This window comes from Dendrobates tinctorius, unplaced genomic scaffold (assembly GCF_039654945.1).
Source record: "Dendrobates tinctorius isolate UK_male_01 unplaced genomic scaffold, ASM3965494v1 ptg000028l, whole genome shotgun sequence".
NCBI lineage: Eukaryota > Metazoa > Chordata > Amphibia > Anura > Dendrobatidae > Dendrobates > Dendrobates tinctorius.
In genome coordinates this window covers 42,353,389-42,377,398 of record NW_027361696.1, presented here as the reverse complement: position 1 = coordinate 42,377,398, position 24,010 = coordinate 42,353,389, and the positions used below count along the sequence as shown (strand labels likewise).

At 46.3% G+C, this 24,010-nt stretch overlaps 1 protein-coding gene across 2 annotated transcripts in view; it reads left to right on the top strand.

Annotated features, from left to right (window-relative positions):
• Window positions 1–3,248: 3,248 nt before the first annotated feature.
• The window catches only part of LOC141085332 (chemerin-like receptor 1), a 175,237-nt gene continuing 154,475 nt past the window's right edge, over window positions 3,249–24,010 (top strand). The window contains exon 1 of one of the 2 annotated variants that reach the window (XM_073570620.1): window positions 3,249–3,431. The gene's annotated coding sequence lies outside the window, so the exon portion shown is untranslated. The remainder of the gene's footprint in view (window positions 3,432–24,010) is intronic. The other variant, XM_073570618.1, reaches the window with a different exon arrangement.

Sequence of the window (24,010 nt, the reverse complement as noted above, 5' to 3'; positions counted from 1 at the left end):
TGAACACCAGAAGACTACAGTTTGATGAGCTTTCTCTTTTCTTTCTGAACTATCGTTCCCTTTCCTATCCCATTCCAAATTCCCTTTCCTGTGTTTTGTCCTATTGTAAGGGGCTGAAGAGGAAGAAGAGCCAGAAGGGGGTTACCTCTCCTGCTCCGTGTCCGGAACCACATAGCCGGGCAGCAGGATTGCTGGGGTGAAGACTTACTGACTTGGACCGACTGCACCATGTGAATGTAAGGGGCAGTGGGGGAAGAAAAGGGGCGGTGGACCGGAAGCTGTGCAGGCTGAGGGCGCAAAAGCAGAGCATGCGAGAGGCAGAACAGCGCGCATCATGTAAGAAGCAGGCTGCAGCACCCCGCTCCCGGAGAGAGAGAACTCCCTGTCAGAGGACTGGGGCTGAAGGACGAGATATAGAAACCGCTGTCTGTGAGTACATGGATTTGGTAGCCCCTATGACCAGAGGACGCTTTCCCCCGACAGTGACCCATGCGCGCAGCCCCGGTGCCTGCGGTGACAGGCTAGAGCCCCTGAGTGTGGCAGAGAGAGACTTTACAGTGTGCGCAGCATCATTCCTGAGGAGAGACTGTTAGGGTGAGTACACACAGTGTGGATTGAGGTGCAGATTTTTCTGCGCGGATTTGCAGGTAAATCCGCAGGTAAAATGACCTGCGGTTTACCTGTGGATTTGCCTGCAGTTTGCCCCTGCGTTATGACACCTGGACAATGGAACATGTTATGAATGAGTCACCGTAGGAGGCAGACACAAAAATAGCAGCTAAGTCCAGAAAACTGGAGAAGTTGGCAACTATCAGATTGCAGACCCCTGAACCTAACAACACAACTAGCAGTAGCCATGGGGGGTTCCTACGGTGCCCTAGACCCCTCGATCACAGCCGGAGAAACTAAATAGCCTAAAGACAGAAAAGGAAAACTAAACTGCCCCAGAGCAGACCCCAAAGTAAAAGGCAGCCCCCAACATATAATGACGGTGAAGCAAGATGAAAAAACACACACACAGATAGAAAGATAGGCTGAGCAAACAATGGGGCCCAAACTCACTAAAATAGGACAGGATAGGACAGCTGCTGTCTGCAATCTGCAAAAACCCTGAAAAGACATAAGCCAACAGGCTGATATGGAAAAAAGCCCTGAAGCAGCTAGGCTTCAAAAACTATATCAGCACTCAGGTATTTTCTGAAGACAGAGCTAAAGGAATTCAGATCACCCCAGCAGGGAATGACAGAAATCCAGCAAAACAAAAACAACATACAAATGCAAACGTCAGAGCAGAAAACTTAGCTTTTGGAGAGCATGAATTCAGACTGGTATCCAAGGATCCACAGAGAAATCACCCGCAGCGCAGACGGGCGTGGACAGCCTTATATCCAGTCAGAAACTCCACTCAGCCAATCATCATCATTAGACCCAGATGCCTGATAATCAGGCTCACTATCTTTCTTTACTAGAAGAGGGAGTTCATCGGGCCTCAGTGGTAAAGGGGAAAATGAACTCACAACAGGAACAGGTGTCAAACCGCTGCGGATTCCGCAGAAAGAATTGACATGTTGCGGATTTAAAACCGCAGCAAATCTGGGTGAAAAATTCTGCAGCATGTGCACTGCGGTTTTTAAAAGTCATTGATTTGCATTGTACTGTACAATGCTTGCGGATTTGCAGCGGATCCACAGAGGCAAATCCGCTGCGGATCCGCAGCAAATTCCACACTGTGTGCCCACACCCTAAGCTTTACAGAGACTAAGGCTAGTTTCACACTAGCGTCTCTGCCGTCTGTGCACGGCCGTCGATAGGCCCCGCCCCCTGCCGCGCCCCCTCCTGACATCACCGCCTATTATCGCACATGGCCGCATGCGATCTGCGCACCCTATCTTTAATAGAGGGTGCGCAGACTGTGCGCTGCCCGTGCACTAGTAGGATTTTTGAGTGTGCTGCGCACTTTTGTAGGTCCGCCGGTGTGCGCCGAACGCAGCATGTTGCATTTTGGCACGCTCGGCGCACCTTCAAAAGTGCGCAGCGCACTCAAAAATCCTACTAGCGCATGGGCATCGCACAGTCTGCGCTCCCTATATTAAAGATAGGGTGCGCAGATCGTATGCGGCCATGTGCGATAATAGGCGGTGATGTCAGGAGGGGGCGTGGCAGGGGAAGGGGCTTATCGGTGGCCGTGCGCAGACAGCAGAAATGCTAGTGTGAAACTAGCCTTAGAACAGGGGAGACTCAGGTTCACAGTGTCTTCCTGCTTTCTGCTTTAACCCCGGAGTTCCCGGATTCCAAGAGAGGAGAGACTACAGAGACTACAAATGCCGCTGTTGACGGTGCCAACGTTGGAGAAAAGGAAGGACCCTTCAATCAAGACTTCTCTGGACTGAGAAGTTAGATGAATTCCCGTTAACCATTTGTACTCTGCTAAGCTGTTTTATAGCTTTACTTAGCCTTTCAAATACTGTTTTACCATATATCTTATCACCATTAACCCCCACTGCTTCTCCCTGGAGTGTTTATCCCCTGTAAATAAACCTTTCAACTCTTGGCCTGTCTCTGATCCGTGGTGACATCATCAGTACCTGCACATTATTACACTATCATACCCCTCCGTGCCCTGTTACTCCTTGCGTGGAGTGTATTTGGAATTAAAATCCTGTTAACTCTTGATCTGTCTCCTGTCCATGGTGACATCCTGTGTTCCTGCGATTTCTACAATAATACCCGTAATGGGGGCTTTGGTTGATGCTGATTTGAGGGGGACAGGAGCAGGATGTTGCTCGTGACCCCCTCTCAGTGATGAATGTGGCTCGCGACCCTCTCTCAGTGGTGAATGTAGTTCTCAAGGTCAAAAAGGTTGGGGACCGCTGTCTTACACACAGTGTACCCAATTGCAACCGTAAGAAGAAAGGGGCATCGGATCAAGAAAGCAGACGGACCGGACCGCGCCGTCTGGGAGTATAATAATAAAAGGTTTTTTTCATGCCTTGCACAGCAGATATGGGTCATACATACATCACATTACAATGATGTAACACAGGGCTGGAAGTATTTATATGGGGGAAACCTGGTGACAGATCCCTTTAATATTTATAGACCTAAGACTGCCATTTGGCACAGCATACAGTTGAGTGACACTCTCAGCTCTGCTCAACCACTGCCTCCTATAATCTGCTGACTCCTTACACTGGATCCAGTGACAGCTGAATTCAGACAGAGAACAGAAGACATTTTTTTTCTCTACAGAAAAGCTTAGTGGCTGCTCCCATCCAGGCAGGAAGGGGTTACAGGGGCGGGGCTGAGGCTCCCACAGGAGATAGCGCAGGGCTCTGGCCACACTGGCCGCAGCACAGCACTGCTCACACCACGCGTCTACAGGCTGCACGAGGGGCTTCTCCTCCTCCAGGACCCCCAGTGTCACACACAAGGTAAGAGCCCAGTCACCTACTGTGGTCGCTGCTATTCCAATGCATTTCTAGGGACAGAAAATGAATCTTCTTTCCCCAACTTGTCTAATGGAAAGTGACCTGAGACTTGTAGGAGGAATGAGAAAGCAAAGCTGGGGGTTATCAGGCAGTTGGTGCATGTGGAGCTTTATGGAGAAATCTATGTGCGGGCACTAAGGCAAATATATATATAGCAGGTGGGGAGATAGATGTATAGACATAGCTAGAAATATAGATAGATAGATAATAGATACATAGAGACATACTAGTTAGATTAGAGATAGATTATGGATGGATAATAGATAGATAGATAAATAGATAATAGATAGATAAATGGATAATAGATACATAGAGAGATACTAGTTAGATAAGAGATAGATAGATAGATTATGGATAGATAAATGGATAATAGATAGATAGATAAATGGATAGATAGATAATAGATATTTAAATAGATAGATAATAGTTAGATAGAGATATAATAAATAGATTATAGATAAACAGATAATAGATGATAGATAGATAGATAGATAGATAGATAGATAGATAGATAGATAATGGCTAGATAGATAGAAATAGATAAATAGATAGATTTTCATTGAGGGCTTTTTGTATGTGTTACAGCTGAGCTCTTTTAGCCCATCCAGTCCTAATCTCACAGTTTGCTCTGCTACATTCTAGGTTACAAACCGATTTTATCTTTGCAGATTCCGCCAGTAGTAAATGACATTTCTGACTCTAATTGATCTCTGCTATATCTGTGAAAGAAGCACAAACTACTGACCAGAGATGAGTTTGTAAGGGTATGTGCACACGGTGCGGATTCTGCTGTGGATCCGCAGCAGTTCCGCCGGCAGTGTACAGTACAATGCAAATCAATGGGATTTCAAATCCGCAGTGCAGATGCTGCGGATTTTTCTGCGCGGATTTGCAGCGGTTTTAAATCCGCAGCATGTCAATTCTTTCTGCGGATTCCGCAGCGGTTTGACACCTTTTCCATTGTCCATGTGTCAAACCGCAGGGGAAAACCGTAGACAAATCCGCAGGTAAACCGCAGGTCACTTTACCTGCGGTTTTACCTACAAATCCACACAGAAAAATGTGCAGCTCAATCCGCACTGTGTGCACTCACCCTTAGTTATACTGGGCTCAGTGCTTTGCTATACAAGATGCTTGATTTGTGTATTTACATAGGACTGCGGATAAGCCTAAGGCATTTTTTTGAAATATCGCTTTCAAAAATCATTTTCTGTAATCATAAAAATACTGAGACGATGAATTGTTTTCTTCAAATCAACATTTCTTCCTGGCTTATAGGTAATATTTGCTCTTGGTAAACTTGGGTGAAAGATTAGTCTCATTGTTGCATGGCTGACACCAGCTTTCTCAGAGGCCATCTGGTTTTTCAGTAACAAAAGAAGATACAATGTATGATTGAAAAATAATATAAACACTAATAATTCAGCACTTTATTGCAGACATGACTGTCACACAGCTGATAGATCAATTCTCCCAGAAATAAGCGCAGTGGACACAATAGGGCGGCAAAGGAGATTCCAATCTGCTAATGATAGCCATGGATCCGGCAGTGAAGGGCTCATGTTCATGACTAAACTGTTGATATCTCGAGAGGCTTTAGAACTATGTGTCTTGGATCGGATCCTCGCTATTGTTCCTGCAAGACAATAACTTTCCATGTTTACAAGATGTTATTAAGTGTTATTAATGTGTTACTGCTCGGGGTTAAGGAAGCACAATCACTCACTACATGTAATCCATATATTGTAACAGATGTAGATATGAAGGAAGATAAGACTTCTGGGAGCCAGGACTGAGAAAATTACTCCTAAGCAATGCAGAGAGGTATACCTACCCTATACTACTGATCCTGTACTGATCCTGAGTTACATCCTGTATTATACTCCAGAGCTGTACTCACTATTCTGCTGGTACAGTCACTGTGTACATACATTACATTACTGATCCTGAGTTACATCCTGTATTATACTCCAGAGCTGCACTCACTATTTTGCTGGTGCAGTCACTGTGTACATACATTACATTACTTATCCTGAGTTACATCCTGTATTATACTCCAGAGCAGCACTCACTATTCTGCTGGTGCAGTCACTGTGTACATACATTACATTACTGATCCTGAGTTACATCCTGTATTATACTCCAGAGCTGCACTCACTATTCTGCTGGTGCAGTCACTGTGTACATACATTACATTACTTATCCTGAGTTACATCCTGTATTATACTCCAGAGCAGCACTCACTATTCTGCTGGTACAGTCACTGTGTACATACATTACAATACTGATCCTGAGTTACATCCTGTATTATACTCCAGAGCTGCACTCACTATTTTGCTGGTGCAGTCACTGTGTACATACATTACATTACTTATCCTGAGTTACATCCTGTATTATACTCCAGAGCAGCACTCACTATTCTGCTGGTGCAGTCACTGTGTACATACATTACATTACTGATCCTGAGTTACATCCTGTATTATACTCCAGAGCTGCACTCACTATTCTGCTGGTGCAGTCACTGTGTACATACATTACATTACTTATCCTGAGTTACATCCTGTATTATACTCCAGAGCAGCACTCACTATTCTGCTGGTGCAGTCACTGTGTACATACATTACATTACTGATCCTGAGTTACATCCTGTATTATACTCCAGAGTTGCACTCACTATTCTGCTGGTGCAGTCACTGTGTACATACATTACTGATCCTGAGTTACATCCTGTATTATACTCCAGAGCTGCACTCACTATTCTGCTGGTACAGTCACTGTGTACATACATTACATTACTTATCCTGAGTTACATCCTGTATTATACTCCAGAGCAGCACTCACTATTCTGCTGGTATAGTCACTGTGTACATACATTACATTACATTACTTATCCTGAGTTACCTCCTGTATTATACCCCAGAGCTGCACTCACTATTCTGCTGGTGCAGTCACTGTGTACATACATTACAATACTGATCCTGAGTTACATCCTGTATTATACTCCAGAGCAGCACTCACTATTCTGCTGGTGCAGTCACTGTGTACATACATTACATTACTGACCCTGAGTTACATCCTGTATTATACTCCAGAGCAGCACTCACTATTCTGCTGGTGCAGTCACTCTGTACATACATTACGTTACTAATCCTGAGTTACATCCTGTATTATACCCCAGAGCTGCACTCACTATTCTGCTGGTGCAGTCACTGTATACATACATTACAATACTGATCCTGAGTTACATCCTGTATTATACTCCAGAGCAGCACTCACTATTCTGCTGGTACAGTCACTGTGTACATACATTACGTTACTGATCCTGAGTTACATCCTGTATTATACCCCAGAGCTGCACTCACTATTCTGCTGGTGCAGTCCCTGTGTACATACATTTGTGGCGCCCCTGAGGTTCCAGTCGCCTCAGAGGTTCTGCACCTCAGGCAGTGGTGTGGTGCCCAACTCTCCAGTAAGGAGGGGGCTCTACCTAGTACTCGCACATTAGCATCCAACACCACACCACTCCAAGCCAGGGGATCTGTGTGGACCCTATTTAGGGAGGGCCCATCCCAGGCTTGAGGGGGAACTAGATAGAATGTGTGGGTGAAGGAAGTAGATAAGGGGAGAAGACCTGGAGGTAGTGTGACAGTTGGAGAGAAAGTTGACAGTTGGTCATGAAAACGGGAGTCAGGGGGAGCAAATGTCAAGTTAAGAGAGAGGAGAGACTGTAGGACTCAGCTAGCAAACCGGAGGCTGTAGTATCTGTATATGTAACAGCGAAATCGACACACAATCGCTAAAAAGGCAGCCAAATAGGGTCAAGGGGACCAGCAGGTCGTTGCCCGACAGGACCTGAGGCTGCTGGCTTGGGACACTGTGTATGAGGCGCAGTGTAGGAGGGCATGAGTCAGCGCAGAAAGATGACCTGGGAAGGTACACAAGAAGGGGGTCCCAGAAAAGTGCACCCCAAATTACCCGAAAGCTGGCTGGACCACCGACCCGGAGGACACAGCACTCGGCTGGTGATTGTAACCTAAAGACTGTGAGTAAAGCGTGAAGACTGCACCCTATCGTGTCCTCAGATTTATTTCCTGAGTCGCCTGCCCTGTACTGCAACAGTTACCATCATCAAATTAATCCTATAACAGCCCTGTGGCCCACTCTACCCATAGAGAGTTGAAACATCTCTGTTGCGTCACCAACCGCCCCAGTGGACCTGAATCGCAGCGTCGGCCATCTATTGCCGAACACCACGGGTGGCGTCATGACTTAATCCCCTATAAACTTTCCCCCTTACTTTTTATTGCACACCCAGGGCCACGGACCAGGTCACTGCTGCCGTGACATCCCCTGAAGAACTGACTGGCCTGGTCCAAGTACCCCCGGCTCTAGTGGGCATTGCAATCTTGGCCTCACGATCAGGATGTGCCGACCCGATAAACCAGGTCCCGTGTGCCCATCGTGGGCCGGGTTGCTGAACGGTTCAAAAGCCGTACCTGCCCACTGTAAAGACTTCAATACAAAAGGACTTGTCTGTCGGCCAGAGGGATCCACCTCCTGGTGTGGCCGGCAGCAAAAGAGAGAGGAACTGCCCATGAAAGGGAGAGGGTGGAAGGAGCAATAGAGAGTGTACAACAAGGTGTGCTACGGGAGAGGCGACAAGGAAACCGGTGAGCACCATGGTGAGCGGTGGATGGAGAGCTCCGGAGTGTGGGGTGGAAGCAGTGGGCTCCCCCATCCGATGGGATGAAGACCCAGACCCGGTGCCCACGGTAAACCTGGAATTTCTTAGAGCCGCGATAGAGGAGCTAAGCTGCCAGCTCATAAAGACACATATCACAGCGATGTTGAAATGGAGGGAGGCCCAGCTGGAAAAGGTGTCCGAGCGGTGGGCGGCCTCACGACCAGCATCCTCGACCCCAGAGGAAGAGGAGTCCGGCACCGGAGAGGCAAAAGATACAGGTACCGACATTGCCCCAGTGGCTGTGGAAACCCTGGATGGATATTACTGATTTTGAGTTACCTCCTGTATTATACCCCAGAGCTGTGCTCACTATTCTGCTGGTGCAGTCCCTGGTTGGGCCCTTAAAACCCCCGACAGCCCTAAAACTTGGCCAGATGTATAGGGATTTAGCCTGGGACCGGACATTAGAGACACCGGGGATGGACTAGCGTTTCCACTACAGCCTGAACCCATGCTCCAGGAGGTGCTCTTTGAAAGGGTGGTTTTTCATTGGGAACACCTGGGAACAGAACTGATGGGGTCCCCTGGGCAGGCCCAAGCGGGAGAAGCCCGGGTAGAGACCCTCAGTTGGGAGGACTATTGCCAGCAGCAGATACCCAAATTGGAAGCGGGGGTGCAAGAACGTAAAGCCCTGTGGAGAACTATGGAGGACAGAAACATGAAGGCCAAGGCCCAGGCACGCAAGGCTAGACCCGCCGACCGGGGTCCGCAGAGACAAGGCACTGTGATCTCCTTTGACTTGAAAAGGGCTGGGGGTTTATCAAGTAGCCTGGGTGGCCTCAGAACTGTTCGTGACTTGACGGGACGTGGAGTCACACTTACTAAAGGGGCACCCTGATCGTGACTTGTACCCGGGGGATCTTGTGACCTTCAACCGGCATGTGGGCAAAAAGGGGTGGTATGCCCTCAATGTGAGAGTACATGGGGATTTGTTGCTCACATGCCAGTGGTTGCAGTGCTAGAAAGGCGACCAGCGGCTTCAACCCCGGACACTGCACCAGTCCTTGCAGCTTCAACTAAAGTTGCAGTGTGGACACAGGCAACTCAGACCCCGGCTGCACGACCTGCTCAGTTTGTGTCACCCAGTGTGATACATGAGAAAGAATTCCGATCTGAAGATTGCAGGCCTAAAGAACTGCCTTGGAAAAGAAAGTGAGAAGTGGCAGAATGTAAATATAAATAGATATTTAACCTGGTTAGGTATGAAACTGGTTAAGAACGTGAGTTAAGGGGGTTTTACACATAGCGATATCGCTAGCAATATCGCTAAAGCATCACCGATTTGGTGACGTAGCAGCGATATCGCTATGTGTGATACTTACCTCCGACCGGCTCCCCCGCTGTCCATCGCTGATCGCGCAGCTCCATTTCTCGTCGAGCGCTTCCTGCTGGGCTTAGTGCTGGCGCCGATGAGCGACGCGTGGAGGCGGGCGGGAGGACGTCAGGATCACCGCGTCTGAAAGGTAAGTATCGTCCGCTGTATCGCTGCTGCATCGCTGTGAGGTCTGCCTGTGTGGAAGCTCACTAGCAATCATTTAGCGATGCACCAGCGATCCTGACCTGGTCGGATCGCTCGTCGGATCGCTGGTGCATCGCTAAATGTAAAAGGGCCTTTAGTATGCCGTGCCTTAATAGTAAGTTAGAGTGAGCGCTCGTTAAATTTAAAAACAATGCTGTGATGGACAGTGAATGGCCAGAACTTTTCTTGTATATAGATAGCACTTAATGTGCTCCTCGTTGGTTTTACAGCCAGCATTGAGAGTGTGAGGGTAACACGCTACACTTTACAATTGACCAAAGAATAAAAACCGTCTGTCGTGGCCAAAAAGTGGTCCAACAAGTTGACCAGCTATTCTCAGTAGCCACGTCCAGGGCCCACATTGGGGGTTTAAGACGGGTTCCCTCATATTGCACTGAGGACGGTGAGAAGGACACCCCGGGTCTGGACCTCATTGAAACCTGCTGAACTTAATTGAGAAAGTTTCTATTTAGAGTAATGCTATGTTTTATATTTTCAGTATTTATTTGCAACATTCAAGTAAAAAGTACCTCTCATAAAAGGAAGAAAAAGTTACCTGTTTAACTATTTTACTTGTTGAAATGCATTTCAGAAAATTATTTGCATATTTTAACATCTGTTTTACTCTGCTCCAGCTCGCGGACGTACTGTGTTACGGGGGGGGGATATGTGGCGCCCCTGAGGGTCCAGTCACCACAGAGGTATTGCACTTCAGCCAGAGGTGTGGTACCCCTCTCCTGGGTAAGGAGGGGGCACTACCCGGTACCCGCACACTGGCATCCAACACCACACCACTCCAAGCCAGGGGATCTGGGCGGACCCTATTTAGGGAGGGCCCCATCTCAGGCTGGAGGGGGAACTAGGTAGAGGGTGTGGGTGAAGGAAGTAGATAAGAGTAGGATACCTGGAGGTAGAGTGACAGTGACAGTTGGAGAGAAAGTTGACAGTTGGTAGAGGAAAGTTGTCATGAAAACAGGAGTTGGTTGGAGCAAGTGTCAAGAGAGGAGAGAGGAGTCACAGAGGGGTCAGAGAGGGGCTCCAGGGTGAGAGAAGGAGTCCTAGGGGCCAGAGAAGTGAAGAATCCACCTGTGGCACCAGAATCCACTCCAACTGTAGTCTGGTGGAGGGACCAGGTTGCAGTGGGGGACCAGCCCAAGACTAGTGGAGAGACTGTAGGACTCAGCTAGCGAACCGTAGGCTGTAGTATCTGTATGTGCGACAGCCGAATCCACACACAATTGCTCAAAAGGCAGCCACATACGGTCAAGGGGACAGGAGGTCATCGCCCGTCAGGACATGCTTGGGACACTGTGTGTGAGGTGCAGGGCAGGAGGGAGTGAGCCAGCGCAGAGAGATGACCTGGGAAGGTACACAAGATGGGGGTCCCGGAAAAGTGCACCCCAAACTACCCGAGAGCTGGCTGGACCACTGACCCGGAGGACACAGCACTCGGCGTCTGGTGATTGTAACCTAAAGACCTGATTTGCAGGTCTTTCTCCCTTACATTTTATTGCACGCCCAGGGCCACGGACCGTGTCACTGCTTCCGTGACATCCCCTAAAGAATTGACTGTCCCAGACCGAGTACCCCCGGCTCTAGCAGGCGTTGCACATTACATTACTGATCCTGAGTTACATCCTGTATTATACTCCAGAGCTGCACTCACTATTCTGTTGGTGCAGTCACTGTGTACATACATTACACTACTGATCCTGAGATCCATCCTGTATTATACCCCAGAGCTGCACTCACTATTCTGCTGGTGCAGTCACTGTGTACATACATTACATTACTGATCCTGAACTGATCCTGAGTTCCATCCTGTATTTTAGCCCAGAGCTGCATTCACTATTCTGCTGGTGCAGTCACCATGTACATACATTACATTACTGACCCTGAGTTACATCCTGTATTATACCCCAGAGCTGCACTCACTATTATGCTGGTGCAGTCACTGTGTACATATATTACATTACTGATCCTGAGTTGCATCCTGTACTATACTCCAGAGCTGCACTCACTATTCTGCTGGCGCAGTCACTGTGTACATACATTACATTACTGATCCTGAGTTACTTCCTGTATTATACCCCAGAGCTGCACTCACTATTCTGCTGGTGCAGTCACTGTGTACATACATTACATTACTGATCCTGAGTTACTTCCTGTATTATACCCCAGAGCTGCACTCACTATTCTGCTGGTGCAGTCACTGTGTACAAACATTACATTACTGATCCTGAGTTACATCCTGTATTATACCCCAGAGCTGCATTCACTATTCTGCTGGTGCAGCCACTGTGTACATACATTGCATTACTGATCCTGAGTTACATCCTGTATTATACCCCAGAGCTGCACTCACTATTCTGCTGGTGCAGTCACTATATACATACATTACATTACTGATTGTGAGTTACATCCTGTATTTTACCCCAGAGCTGCACCCACTATTCTGCTGGTGCAGTCACTGTGTACATACATTACATTACTGATCCTGAGTTACTTCCTGTATTATACCCCAGAGCTGCACTCACTATTCTGCTGGTGCAGTCACTGTGTACATACATTACATTACTGATCCTGAGTTACATCCTGTATTATACCCCAGAGCTGCATTCACTATTCTGCTGGTGCAGCCACTGTGTACATACATTGCATTACTGATCCTGAGTTACATCCTGTATTATACCCCAGAGCTGCACTCACTATTATGCTGGTGCAGTCACTGTGTACATATATTACATTACTGATCCTGAGTTGCATCCTGTACTATACTCCAGAGCTGCACTCACTATTCTGCTGGCGCAGTCACTGTGTACATACATTACATTACTGATCCTGAGTTACTTCCTGTATTATACCCCAGAGCTGCACTCACTATTCTGCTGGTGCAGTCACTGTGTACATACATTACATTACTGATCCTGAGTTACTTCCTGTATTATACCCCAGAGCTGCACTCACTATTCTGCTGGTGCAGTCACTGTGTACAAACATTACATTACTGATCCTGAGTTACATCCTGTATTATACCCCAGAGCTGCATTCACTATTCTGCTGGTGCAGCCACTGTGTACATACATTGCATTACTGATCCTGAGTTACATCCTGTATTATACCCCAGAGCTGCACTCACTATTCTGCTGGTGCAGTCACTATATACATACATTACATTACTGATTGTGAGTTACATCCTGTATTTTACCCCAGAGCTGCACCCACTATTCTGCTGGTGCAGTCACTGTGTACATACATTACATTACTGATCCTGAGTTATTTCCTGTATTATACCCCAGAGCTGCACTCACTATTCTGCTGGTGCAGTCACTGTGTACATACATTACATTACTGATCCTGAGTTACTTCCTTGTTATGATTGAGTCACCGTAGGAGGCAAAAACAGAAATACAAGGTAAGTCCAGAAAACCAGAGAAGTTGGCAACTATCAGATTGCAGACCCCTGAACCTATCAACACAACTAGCAGTAGCCGTGGGGGGTTCCTACAATTCCCTAGACCCCTCGATCAAGCCGGAGAATTTAAATAGGCCTAAAGAAAGAAAGGGGAAATCTAAACTGCCCCAGAGCAGACCCCAAAGCAATAGGCAGCCCCCAATATATAATGACGGTGAAGCAAGATGAAAACACTAACACAGACAGAAAGATAGACTGAGCAAAGCCGGGGCCCAAAACTACCTAGATAGGAAAGGATAGGAAGGCTGCTGTCTGCAATCTGCAAAAACCCTATCAAAGACAAAAGCCAACAAGCTGATATGAAAAAGACCCTGAAGCAGCTAGGCTTCAAAAACTAAATCAGCACTCAGGTATTTTCAGAAGACAGAGCTAAAGGAATTCAGCACACCCAGCAGGGAATGGCAGAAATCCAGAAAAACAAAGCAAAACAAAGTCAAAGCACAAATGCAAAAAGCAGAGCAGCAAACTTAGCTTTAGAGGAGCAGGAATTCAGACTGGTCTCCAAGGATCCCACAGAGAAATCACCCGCAGGGCAGAAGAGCATCAGCAGCCTTATATCCAGACAGTAACTCCACTCAGCCAGTCATCATCATCAGCCTCAGGTGTTTGATAATCAGGCTCACTACCTTTCTTTACCAGAAGAGGGAGTTCCTCGGGCCTCAGTAGTGAAGGGGAAAATGAACTCACAACAGTACCTCCCCCTTGAGGAGGGGTCACCGAACCCTCAACCACGCCACCAGGGTGAGCCCGATGAAAGGCACGCACCAATCTTTTGGCATGAATATCAGAGGCAGTGACCCAGGAATTATCCTCCTGACCATAACCCTTCCACTTAACCAAATACTGGAGTCTCCGTCTAGCCAGACGAGAATCCAGTACTTTCTCTACCTCATATTCCATGTTACCTTCAACCAATACAGGGTCTGGAGGTGCCACCCCCGGAACAACAGGTTCAACAAACCTCTTCAACAAAGATTTATGGAACACATTATGGATTTTAAATGTGACAGGAAGAGCCAAACGAAAAGAGACCGGATTAATAATCTCCACAATCTTGTAAGGTCCAAGAAATCTAGGCTTAAACTTAGGAGAAGCCACCTTCATAGCAATATTTTTTGATGATAACCACACCATATCACCAACCTTAAACTGGGGACCAATGGTCCTATGTCGGTTGGGAAACCGCTGGGCCTTTTCCTGGGAGAGAGATAACTTATCCACCACTTGGTCCCAGATCTGGTGCATTCTCTCCACCACAGTGTCAACACCTGGGCAGGCAGAGGGCTCCACCTGCCCTGAAGAAAATCGAGGATGAAACCCAAAGTTACAAAAAAAAAGGTGACATCAAAGTGGCAGAACTAGCTCTATTATTTAAAGCAAATTCGGCCAAGGGCAAAAATGAAACCCAATCATCCTGATCAGCAGAAATAAAACATCTCAAATATGACTCCAAGGTCTGGTTTGTTCTCTCTGTCTGCCCATTGGTCTGAGGGTGAAAAGCAGAGGAGAAGGACAACTGAATTCCCAGCCTGGAACAGAAAGTTCTCCAAAATCTAGACACAAACTGGACTCCTCTGTCAGATACAATGTTCTCAGGAATCCCGTGCAAACGAACCACCTGTTGTAAAAACAGGGGCACCAACTCAGAGGAAGACGGCAACTTAGGGAGTGGTACAAGATGAACCATCTTAGAGAACCTATCACAAATCACCCAAATAACAGTCATCCTTTGAGAGACAGGCATATCAGAGATGAAATCCATTGAAATATGGGTCCATGGCCTCTTGGGGACAGGCAAAGGCATCAACAACCCACTAGAGCGAGATCACGATTTAGACCGGGAGCACGTCCCACAGGACTGCACAAAATTCCTGACATCACGAGACAAGGCGGGCCACCAAAAAAAACGACTCACCAGATCTCTAGTACCAAAAATACCTGGATGACCAGCCAAAGCAGAGCAATGAACTTCAGACATCACTCTCTTCTTCCACTGGTCAGGAACATACAACTTTCCACTGGGACAACGCTCAGGTTTGTCCTCCTGGAACTCTTCCAGAGCACGTCTCAAATCGGGCGAGATGGCAGAAAGAACTACCCCTTCGCCTAAGATGGTAGCAGGCTTGGTCACCACAGGAGAATCAGCAAAGAAGCTCCTAGAGAGGGCGTCTGCCTTGACATTCTTCGTTCCAGGAAGAAAAGAAACCACAAAATCAAAACGTGTAAAAAACAAGGCCCACCTAGCCTGTCTAGGGTTCAAGCGCTTAGCCGACTCTAGGTAAATCAAATTCTTGTGGTCAGTGAGGACCACGACTTGATGCTTGGCTCCCTCCAACCAATGTCTCCACTCCTCAAATGCCCATTTCATGGCCAACAGTTCCCTATTCCCCACATCATAGTTACGTTCAGATGGAGAGAACTTTCGGGAAAAGAAAGCACAGGGATTCATTTTAGATGTTACAGGATCCTTTTGGGACAAAACAGCTCCTGCACCAATCTCAGAAGCGTCCACCTCCACCAGAAACGGGAGTGAGACATCAGGTTGCCACAAAACTGGGGCGGAGGTGAATCTTCGCTTCAGCTCCTGAAAGGAAGAAACAGCCTCCGGAGACCAATTTAACACATCAGCACCCTTCTTAGTCAAATCAGTCAATGGCTTGGCAATACTAGAAAATGTTGCTATAAATTTCCGATAAAAATTAGCAAAACCCAAAAACTTCTGGAGGGCCTTCAAAGAAGTGGGCTGAACCCAATCGTAAATGGCCTGTACCTTGGCCGGGTCCATTTCAATAGTTGACGGGGACAAAATAAATCCCAAAAAAGAAATCCTCTGTACTCCAAAAAGGCATATAGATCCTTTGACATACAGGGAATTTTCCCTCAAGATCCGGAACACAGTCCGAATATGTTCCACATGAGAATCCCAATCCTTGGAGAAGATCAAAATATCATCCAGATAGATAATCAAAAATTTATCGACAAAATCTCGGAAAATATCGTTCATGAAGTACTGGAAGACAGAAGGGGCATTAGTGAGCCCAAAAGGCATCACCAGGTACTCAAAATGTCCCTCCGGAGTATTAAACGCCGTCTTCCATTCATCCCCATGCTTAATGCGAATAAGATTATACGCCCCCCTGAGGTCAAGCTTGGTAAACCAGCAAGCATCTTTAACTCTGGAGAATAGATCAGAAATCAGGGGTAACGGATACTGATATTTAACAGTAATTTTGTTGAGGGCACGATAATCAATACAAGGTCTTAATGATCCATCCTTTTTGGCTACAAAAAAAAAACCGGCACCTAAGGGTGACGAGGATGGTCTAATATGACCCTTCTCCAACGCCTCCTTAATATAGGATCGCATAGCCTCGTGCTCGGGTACAGATAAATTGAAGAGCCGACCCTTGGGAAATTTACACCCCGGGCTCAGTTCAATTGCACAGTCATAACTCCTATGAGGAGGCAGAGACGCAGACTCATTCTCACTAAATACATTATAAAAGTCCGCCAAATAATCTGGAACATCATGCGACTGAGGAGAGGTGGAAAACACCGGAGCCTCACTAAAGGCACACCGACAACCCCAACTCACCACAGACACAGATTTCCAATCCAAAACTGGATTATGAATTTGTAACCAGGGAAACCCCAGAACAATAGTATCATGCAGATTATGCAACACCAAAAATCTGCAATTTTCTTGATGGTCTGGGGCGACCCGCATTACCACCTGGGTCCAAAACTGAGGTTTATTTTTAGCCAAAGGAGTAGCATCAATCCCCCTCAAAGGGATAGGCATCTGCAGAGGTGTCATCGGAAATCCACAACGTTTAGCAAAACCCAAGTCCATTAGGTTTAGGGCTGCTCCCGAATCCACAAAAGCCTTGGCGGAAAATGTGGACAGGGAGCAGATCAGAGTAATAGCCAGAAGAAACTTAGGTTGAACACCGCCAACAGAAAACGTGTGTGCAAAGCGTTTCTCTCGTTTAGGACAGACAGAAATAATATGATAGGCATCTCCACAGAAAAACACAACTTATTACGCCTTCTGAACTCCTGACGCTGCTCTCTGGAAAAAACTCTATCACATTGCATAGGTTCAGACATTTGTTCAACAGGTGGCAACACCTCTCGTGCAGCTTTGCGTTCGCGCAAACGCCGATCAACCTGAATGGCTAATAACATAGAATCGTCAAGACCAGAGGGAACAGGAAATCCCACCATAGTATCTTTTACGGCTTCTGACAACCCCTTCCGAAAGAGAGCAGCCAAGGCACTATCATTCCAGGTAGTAATTACTGCCCATTTTCGGAATTTTTGACAGTACAATTCTGCAGAATCACGACCCTGGTTCAATGCCAGCAGGGTCTTTTCAGCCTGATCAATGGCATTAGGTTCGTCATACAACAACCCCAAGGCCTGAAAAAATGTGTTCACATTAGTCAGAATAGGATCATCTTGTTTCAAAGAAAACTCCCAATCCTGGGGATCGCCACGCAGCAAAGAGATGACAATTTTAACCTGCTGCGCGGAGCTCCCTGACGAGTTAGGCTTCAAGGCAAAAAATAATTTACAATTATTTTTGAAATTCAAAAATTTAGACCGATCCCCAAAAAATATATCAGGTGTAGGAATCTTTGGTTCAGCAGCATGTGAATGAGCAAGGTAGGCGGAAATTCCTCGCACTTCCGCAGCGAGCTGCTCCACACGATCAGACAATTGCTTTATCTCCATTGAGAGAAAAAAAAAATTCCCCCTACGGCCTCAGAGATATAGAGGAAAAAATTTTTTTTTTATACAATTCTTTCCTGCTATTGAGTACCCTAGGATCTGCGGTATGGCGGGTGATTCTGTTATGATTGAGTCACCGTAGGAGGCAAAAACAGAAATACAAGCTAAGTCCAGAAAACCAGAGAAGTTGGCAACTATCAGATTGCAGACCCCTGAACCTATCAACACAACTAGCAGATGCCCTAGACCCCTCGATCACATCCGGAGAATTTAAATAGGCCTAAAGAAAGAAAGGGGAAATCTAAACTGCCCCAGAGCAGACCCCAAAGCAATAGGCAGCCCCCAACATATAATGACGGTGAAGCAAGATGAAAACACTAACACAGACAGAAAGATAGACTGAGCAAAGCCGGGGCCCAAAACTACCTAGATAGGAAAGGACAGGAAGGCTGCTGTCTGCAATCTGCAAAAACCCTATCAAAGACATAAGCCAACAAGCTGATATGAAAAAGACCCTGAAGCAGCTAGGCTTCAAAAACTAAATCAGCACTCAGGTATTTTCAGAAGGCAGAGCTAAAGGAATTCAGCACACCCAGCAGGGAATGGCAGAAATCCAGAAAAACAAAGCAAAACAAAGTCAAAGCACAAATGCAAAAAGCAGAGCAGCAAACTTAGCTTTAGAGGAGTAGGAATTCAGACTGGTCTCCAAGGATCCCACAGAGAAATCACCCGCAGGGCAGAAGGGCGTCGGCAGCCTTATATCCAGTCAGTAACCACTCAGCCAGTCATCATCATCAGCCTCAGGTGTTTGATAATCAGGCTCACTACCTTTCTTTACCAGAAGAGGGAGTTCCTCGGGCCCCAGTAGTGAAGGGGAAAATGAACTCACAACACTTCCTGTATTATACCCCAGAGCTGCATTCACTATTCTGCTGGTGCAGTCACTGTGTACATACATTACATTACTGATCCTGAGTTACATCCTGTATTTTACCCCAGAGCTGCATTCACTATTCTGCTGGTGCAGTCACTGTGTACATACATTGCATTACTGATCCTGAGTTACATCCTGTATTATACCCCAGAGCTGCACTCACTATTCTGCTGGTGCAGTCACTGTGTACATACATTACATTACTGATCCTGAGTTACATCCTGTATTACACCCCAGAGCTGCACTCACTATTCTGCTGGTGCAGTCACTATATACATACTTTACATTACTGATTGTGAGTTACATCCTGTATTATACCCCAGAGCTGCACTCACTATTCTGCTGGTGCAGTCTCTGGGTACATACATTACTGATCCTAATTTACATCCTGTATTGTACCGCAGAGCTGCACTCACTATTTTGCTGGTGTAGTCTCTGGGTACATACATTACATTACTGATCCTAATTTACATCCTGTATTGTACCCCAGAGCTGCACTCACTATTTTGCTAGTGTCTGATAACCCTCTGCTTGCTCAGAGTCTGCAACTTGTTTGTACTTTGCATGAATCCAATTATTCCAGAAATTGGCTGCAACTCTGATGACCAGCTTGTTGACTGTTTCCAGTAATAACATCGATATTTGTAAATACATCTCTGTTGCATACAGCAGGTTGTAGCTGAGATTTGGTAAAATAACTAAATCAGCCTGCTGGTATCTCTAGTGAGCACAGTACATTCAGCGAGCTCTCATCTCCGTGTATATTACAGTTGGGTCTGTGGGTCGCCTAGGTGGGGCTGACCACTGCTTCTTCTGCGCTGCACCCCCTGCTTGTTCAGGTCATCTATAACGTTTTGTTTGAGCTTTATGAGTGGTGTCATGTGCTGAGTTTATTCAGCAGGGCGCATGAAATGGTTAATCTCTAAACGGTCACTTCTTGTTTCGGTTATTTCGGTTTATCAGATCCATTGTTTCTCGTTGATCGATGTGTCTCTGGCCGATCTGCGGTGACAGGAGAACTAATCAGGCGGAAGAGAAGCGAATTATCATTAACAAGGAAGATGTAGCGTTCTTTGGTTAATATTCAGCAACATTTAAAGGGCAATGCCACGTGTCCCCCCCCCCCAGGATTGAAGTGTGGACCCCCTTCTTAATTGCATCATAAAACCCACATGCCTGATAGTCTTTGCAATCCTCCGTTAGTCTGTGGTGGGGCAGTGCGTGTGTGGCTTTTATACATGTAGAGTATGGATTGGCTTTGGCACTCGGGCTTTATTATAGATGTTCCCGTATTTACTGCTCTCAGTTTACGAGGATAACGCCGCCATCCCGTGCGCTCGCTGCATCCTCGTACACAGCGAAGATGGAAAAATGCAGAAACACAGCAGGATTTTGAGTTGAGCCGTCTGATCCCAGGCTCCTGTGTGTTCAGACAAATTGTGACTGCAGCGGTACGGAATCTGCTTCTCCCTACTAATGTAGCTGAGCTGATTTTATCGTTACCAAACCCATGGCGATGTGAGAATCTGTGATCGGAGGTCTCCAATAAAACTGCAAGTAAACAATAAGGCTCTGTTCACATGGACAGTTCTCATCTGTTTGTAACAGATCCAGTATTATCTTCTACATAACGGTGAGTGCGTCCGTTTTTCCGGAGCCGGGATGAGCAGTGCTAGCGCAGTGTGGCGCCGGAGTCAGCGCTTGTGCATACCGCACTATGGTGCCATTTTATTGAAGACGCTGTTCATGTGGATTTGCACAGTGTGATGGCGCCGGCTATCGCGGCATGCATACGCGTTGACTCCGGCGTCAAATTATTGAAAAATTGTACTTCAACATCAACATAGCAGTCCGTTGCCATTATCACTATGGTCGGCGCCATACCGCATACCTTGCTATCCGGCGCCAATTTATTGAATCCCTGTAGATGTAACAATGCTCAGAATGCTGAGCTGCGTGTAAACTGAAACGCTGAGATTTGTCATTTTGGTTGCTGCCTATGCAGAGCCTAGCCTGCGATGACAGCTTCATCTCTACTGCTGTGCTCTGCATATACGGCTATATGGATGTCCACTATCTGCGTCACGCCAAGATCACTTGATAGTGGATAGGAGTGAAGTGCGGCAAGGGTGAAATTTGAACCATCATTGAAGTTTGGTGTCTAGGACGACCATCCCATTTTTCCCCACCCTCACCCCCCATGCTACGCCACTGACTGTTTCTCTTGTGCACTGTGATTACTCACTGGTAATGTCACCATTAGCCAAATGACAAACAGTCACGGTTCCTCTCCGCTGTATGTGTCACCTGCACTGATAATGATGATACATCTGCAGGTGTCACATATTTAGGAGAAGGTAAATGTTTCTACTGTCTTTTCGCAAGTCACAGACCGCGATCCACATGATGGAGCCATTATTTTCGGGACCATTACAGTTAATTGGAGGGAGGAAAGTGCTGCAATTTTCACGGGAGATAGAGAGGGTTCCCCTCCCCGTGATACCGCGAGCTGTGCCAATCCCTCAGAGACAACAGCAAACATCGTATATAATCAGCTTTCCAACAGATTCCTGTAAAACGACGGGTTTCTGTGACTCAGTCACAAGCTGAAAAGTTTTGAAAGAAGTTTCCAGGAGAGGTCCTCTACACCTGACTACAAACATAAGGTAGTTGTTGGATGAACGTTCTTTATCCAGATATCGCCCTTTCCCGAGTTCTCCAACACTTCTCGGCCAAGTGTACTTGTGTTTTCACTGTGGAGAGGGAAGAAAGCAGCTGCCAGACACCTCCAGTGGTGTTTTACCTTCCTGGGAAACAAAAGGATCAGGCATTAAAGCTTCAACTATCTTATCATCTCTCTCCCGAGTTCTCCAACACTTGTTCTCATGGCTCGGCCAAGTGTACTTGTGTTTTCACTGTGGAGATGGGAGAAAACAGCTGCCAGACACCTCAAATGCTGGTTTAGCTCCCTGGGAAACAAAAGGATCAGGCAAAGAACCTCCAACTATCTCATCATGTCTCTTCCCATATCACCTGTGTGGAGGCCCCCCATGCACATCAGAGGGTCTAACGGTCCCACCTCAAATGGCAGGGTAAAAGGACTTTTATCCAAAGTGCCTTAAGGGAGTTTTCTGGTTTTGGCAAAACCCCTTGTTTTAAAAAACAAATTCTGTCTTGATATATATATATATATATCTCCTTAATCCAAGTATTCATGGCTCCCTCATCACCGTCCTGGTAGGCATGGCCTTCTCATTCCTATCCTTGTGTGCATGGCCCCCTCATCCCTGTCCTGTTGTGCATGGCCCCCTCTTCCATATCCTCATATGCATGGCCCCTTCATTCCTATCCTGGTATGCATTGCCCGCTCATCACCATACTGATACACATGGCCCACTAATCCCCATCATGGTATGCATGGCCCCATCAGAAAAATATAAACAAAAACCATAAACCATTCTATTTACCTTCCCTGCGCTCCCTCGCAGCATCTTGTTCCGCTGCCAGCAGCTGATTTCAACTTGTAAGCAGCACATGGCAGTGACAACATGTGCTCCTTACAAGCCGATGGCTGGCAGAATACTCACTGCACCCCATGTCCTATGGGCGTGTGGAGCTGTGACTATTCATTGATCTTTAATAGCAAGCAAAGTGTTAGCCGCAGCTGCCAGCTTCCTGTGCCCATTATTATAGAGAATGAATATTCACTGTTCTCCACTCCCATGGTCATGGAGAGCAGTGAATATTTATTCTCTTTAGTAGAGATCACCTGGCAGCTGCAGGAAGCTGGCGGATGCTGCTACTGTGCCCGCTTTTAAAGAGAAATGAATATTCACTGCTCTCCACGCCCATAGTCCCTCCCTTCTCTTGGCACCGGCTTCAGTACATAGAGGTGGGAGGGATTATGGGTGTAGAGAAAAGTAAATATTCATTTCTCTTTAGCAGTCGGCACAGGTGTTAGCCGCAGCAGTCACTCCTGCCTCCTGTGACCAGCTCGTCTGCTGCTGTTACTCCCTACCCCCCATCGACAGCGACATTAGGTACATCCAGACTATAAGACGCACACCCAAGAAGTGAGTCTTATAGTCTGAAAAATATGGTAATTGTCTATGGTGCTGCCATAGAAAGCCAAGCTCTGTACTCTGCTTTATTCAGCAGTCCTATTGATATGGTATGAATCGGGTGCCGAGCATGTTTACCTCTGCTTCATTCAGGACCCTCAGTGATCAACAAGATATTTTCTGCCTTATAGATAGGAGGCAAGTTGACTTTTTGGTAAGAACCCTCTGAGGTATAGGATTTGTCAATTAGATAGATAATAGACAGATGATAGATATATAAGAGATAGATGATAGATAAAAGATAGATAGATATTAGATAGATAGATGATAGATAATAGATAGATACATAGATAATGGATAGATATTAGATAGATAAATAATAGATAGTTATTAGATAGATACTGTAGATAATAGCTATATAGATAAATCTGAAATATCAGATAGAACATTTTGCCTTCTTACATAAACTTCCCGCTTACTTTCCTTTAGTTGCTGTAATAAGTGTTCATGCAGTTTATATATAAGGAGCTTCGTGTGTTCTGTGTTCATTTCCCTTGGAATGCTTTTTCTTTTAATTTTTCCATTTCTCGGGAACTAGAAATAACAGATCTGAAAATAGCAAAATAGCAAAGCTTCTTGGTCATAATTACACTTAACAGCCATACCATACTAAATGGTCTCCATAGTCCAAAGGAGTGTCCAAGGAGCCCGGCGTTCTTATTAATTAGAAGGAATCTGGTCCGAAGAAAGGAAACCTTGAGGGCAAATGTCTAAATGTCCATATGTTATTGATGAGATCAAGAAAAAGGGGAGTGATGAAGGGGCAGCATTGTAGCCACCCCGGCCTCCGGCCACTGCCCCCGACGTCAAGCACAATTCGAAATATGTAAACTTGTAGCAAAAAAAATGTACGGCTTTTCGACAGCTGCAACACATGCAGGCATTTCTTGTTTGATAGGCAATCCCTGCAAGTGTTGGGGCAGTCGAACAGCCGCTGGGTCTCGAACATATTTTTCGAGCACGCCGCAGGCACTCACCTAGCACTTGAGCATGTT